Below are 4,443 nucleotides of genomic sequence, written 5' to 3'. Positions count from 1 at the left end.
AGTGAACCTAACCCGGGCATCAACCCCACACAGCTCATGGTGGTATCTGCTCTCTGTTTCTCAGAAGAGGTGGGAGAAGCCCAGAGAGGGCAACCAGAGAACTCAGGGTCACCCGGCAGAGGTGGAGAAAAACCCCACATTGCTCCAGTCCCTCCAGACCCCTCTGATGGAACCCAAGCGCATGGCCTCCTTTCCTTCTTCTCCAGCGTCCCCCCGAGTTCTTTTACTCCACTTTGCATCCACGTGACAGCCAGCACTCAAGGCTTGTGCGGTGGGATGGGGCTGCTCAGAACAGACCCGCCATTCTCTGGTATTTCCCATGAGCCCCTGGTGTGCCGTAGATCCAGGATGAGCCCAGTGTTGGTTACAGTCCACAGGACGCAGGGCCTCATCTGGAACGTTCTAGTAATAGGTGCTGCAGGAGCGAGCACTCAACCAGAACGTTCTGTGGCCAGGGGCTAGGTCAGTAGGCCGACAGCACGTTACTTTTATTTATTTATTTTTGCGGTGCCGTGGATCTGACTAGGGCTTTGCAAACACCAGGCAAACATGCCACACTGTGTCCGGCTCTTTTTAAGGGATGGCTTGGTACAGGGTCCCAGCTGCCTGGGCTTTCCTCTCCCCTGAAGATATAGGTAGGGCCCCCCTCTAGCTGCCTCTGTGGCCACAGGCTTTCCGTGCAAGCCAGGCCCTCGGTTTTACAGAGAAGAGCTTGAATTTCACTCCACACTGGGCTGTTCGGTGGTGGTGAAGAAACAGCCAGCTGCCCTCAGCCCAGAGCCCCATCCTTTGAAGGACTGGGTGCCTGGGCTGGTCTGAACAGCCAGATGCACCGCAAATAACTAGCAGTGAAAATCTATCAACTCTTCCAAAAGCCGTGGGTTGAATTCAAACTCCTTGATATATAGAAACCAGCCTGAAAGGTTTTGGTCAACAGCTGCTGAGCTTGGAGCAGGTTGACTGTAATTGGCTCTGAAACAGGGGCGTGCCTAAGCAAAATAATTAACGATGACAGCCACTGTTTACTGAGCATCTGCTATGTGCCAGGCAGTTCTGTGTATTACAACTTTGCAAGACTGTCACTGAAATCCTCATTTTACTGATGATAAAGTTAGGCCCAGAGGGATTGGCTCACCTGCCTGAGGTCATACAGTGGGCATCTTGGCCAGCAGACAGCCTGGGCTTTGTTCCCAGTCAATCTCATCATAGTTCTTGAGCTTTCTTTCTCCTCCTAAGTTGTTAAACTGTTTGCTGTGGGAACCTCAGGAGAAAAAGTGGAGAGGCCCTGCCCTTGGTGACTGCTTAAAAGAGGCCGGGCTTAGGCCACAACCCAGAGTGACCTTAGGCTGTTCTTAGCTTCTGTCCCTAGGTCTCTACACAGCCACACACGTTCCCACCCAGTGAAGGGATGGAAAGATGTGCCAGTTTAAGACAAGCACTTCTGGGACGAGGCTGGGGTCTGCGTTCAAAGACTCAGCCAAACGCCTCCCTTTCCAGGCTCTGCTCCACCAGCCTTGAGGCCAATCCTGGAGCAAACTTGCAGCCCAGATCCCTGTAGCCTGGAGCTAAGGGATGAAAAGTTAGTGATGAGATCCCAGGAGCCTGCATGGCCCGAGCTTCCTACTTCACGCTATTGTCGTGGGAAGAAACATAACACACAGAAAGTTCGTGGCACAGAGTTTCGCATGTTGCCAGCCCTCTAAACCCATCGCATTTTCTCTCAATCTTCATGGAAACCCCGCGGGGCAAGTGTTTCCCCTTTTTACAGACGAGGAGGCTCAGATTCAGAGAGGTCAGAGCAGGCCCAAAGCCACACAGTTGAAGCTGGCAGCCGTGCCTGTTCCTTGGCCCCCAGGCGAGGACCCTGAGAGCGGCTGTAAAAGGGCAGCGCTGTGATCTCTCGTTCCTAGGCTGGGTCTTTTCTCGGTTCCTTTTACGCATTCTTAGGTTAAACCTGTGTAAAAGCAGCAAGGCCCGCAGCGGACGGATGGGCCTCTCAAGGACACGCAGCTGCCCAGGCCCAGAGCCCTGGCCACACGCTGCCTCTGCCCCGCTGGAGAGGCCTTTCCTAGAGGGAGGACGTGGGTCCAGGGCCCTGATGATGGATTTGCCAGGGGACGGGCGCCAGTCACTGCTCTGTCTATTGATGGTCCGGGACGCTGCTCCCCAGCCAGACTCAGCAGACATCAGGGCTGGCACATCTGTCAGCTGGGACCTTGTCACTCCTGGGGCTGGGTGACATGGGGACCAGGAAAGAAGACACTGTCCCCAGGCCGAGTGATTCACAGGTGGGGTCCCCAGAGACCCACTGTGACCATCGCTGCTCTGGGCCAATCCAGCTAGGGACAGTGCTGCACCCCAAGGCTCCCGGCAGGGTCTGCCCCGGTGTGGCTGTAGGCCCCTCTGCAGCCCAGGGGGTAGATCTCAGTGTGCCCACATTCCCAGCAGGGAAACAGGGGCGGTGTGTGTGGGGGGCAGCCATCTGCCTGGGGCCACATAGCTAGGAGTGTTGGGGTGGATCTCAGGCCTCAGATCTCTCTGTTTCCTCTTCGGCTTACACACACACACACACACACACATTTATAAGGTATATGATATTGTCTTTTCTGGTAGACCAAAAAAAAAAAAAGAAAGAAAATAGATGAATAACAGCAACGTTATAAGGTTCAGTCAAATATAAATTAAAACATAATTTATCTATCTTGAATTCATAATCTGTCTGATGCACCTGCGTTCATATAAACACAGGGTCTGATGTTCCCTGGCGAGGGGCACACAGCCTGAGGATCCACTGCCGGGGATTTTGCTGCTGCGCGAACCTCACAGCACGGTTCTCACACAAACCGAAGCTGGGGTGTCACTAGGCGTGATTGATTGCATCAACTCGAGTAAGAGAAGCTCAGCAAACTGGCTCAGCAATTCCACACCCCAGAGAGCGGAAGACCCACCCTAGGGTGGCCAGAGGCCTGGATGGCATAAAAAGGAAATGAAGGACAGATCTGCTTATCTCCTCAGCGGAGGTCCAGTCTCCGCCTTCACCTCGGACGTCATCACCTGGCCTCCAGCGCAGACTCCTCAGTTTCCGGTGCAGATCCTGCAGCTTCCGGCGCAGACCCTCAGCCTTCTGTCGCAGACCCATGGGCCTCCTGGACTCGCACGGGACACTGCAGGGAGCTCCAAACCTTCGACCGGATCCTTAGGTCTCCAGTGTGCAGACAGAGCCTCTGCACTCTCCCACCCCGACTCAGGTGTAGGTGACCCCTGGAAGCCAATCTTGTAAATTCTTGTATACCTGGATACCTTCCATTATGTCCATTTCTCTAGTAAGCGCTGACCAGTGCACTAGGCAGTGTAACTGGGACTCCTGTGGCGTATGTGGTCCCTTGATGTTATATAATCTAGCTGACAACTATCCAGTTGCCAGGCCTCGCGGGTCATGTCTGGACCAGTCTGTGCTCCTTAAGCAGCTCTCGGGGAAAGAAAAGCCCCAGTGTGTAGCCACCGGCCCATTCCTGTAGTGTAAACATTCCTGTTGAGGCTGATTCCGAGCAACAGCCGATGTCGCTGGTCAGAGGTGGGTGAGATGTGCAGAATCCACTCGGGCTGAGAACTGACTCCGGCCCTCCCCGAATCTGTCCATTTCCATGAAACAGAATCCGTGTCTCAGAAATATATCCGTCGATGGGATCTATAAGGCGGGGTACTTACCAGTGTACGTAATCTCTGATCCAGCTCTGGTGGATGTGCCGTCTCTCACCATAGGTGGATCTCTGTGGAATTCACCTGCGGTCTGTCCCATGCGCCCGCCTGGCCTCTTGCAGTGCGGCATGGCCCTCTTTCCTGCCAGGCACTGGAGGCTGAGGTGCTGGGCAGGCAGCGTGGCTGGGCACCATGTCTGCCTCCTCCTCTGGGTCCCGTGTTGCCGCACGGCTGCAGGTTCTGAGCCCTGGGTCCTGGCTGAGGGCCTACTGAGCAAACACAGCTTGGTCCTGGCCAAGGACATTGATTTTGTCCTCAAAGGTCCGGTCCCAGGTGCGTTGTCGAGCCCACACGTGAGCTGTATGCCGAGTGGAAGGTGCTCACCGTCCCTTTGGGTCTTGCTGTGAGGGCTCAATTCCTCGCCACCGAGTCCCTGCACCTCAGGGTGTCTGCAGCCAGCCTTAGGTACTCAGAGGGTTCCTCCTCTCTGAGCCTCCCCTTCCTCCCCTATATAATGGCAGATGGCTCTCGTGCAACAATCTGAAGTGGCCAAAAATTTTGTCAAAGCCTCGACTTTTTAAAATGTATGCACATTTTCCTTGCATTCTGCCATCAATCAATATCTGTTTGGGTATCAGACTAATGTGTTAGAGAATTTATCAGTTAAATTACTTAGCAGTTTCCCCCAAATCATCAAGCAAAATGGAAGCTCCGGGAAGAAGTGTCATTTTTTTTTTTTTTTTT

Source organism: Fukomys damarensis, unplaced genomic scaffold, assembly GCF_012274545.1.
Source record: "Fukomys damarensis isolate Sample0158 unplaced genomic scaffold, DMR_v1.0_HiC HiC_scaffold_23, whole genome shotgun sequence".
In the NCBI taxonomy this organism is placed as follows: Eukaryota; Metazoa; Chordata; class Mammalia; order Rodentia; family Bathyergidae; genus Fukomys; species Fukomys damarensis.
This window is presented reverse-complemented; position numbering follows the sequence as displayed.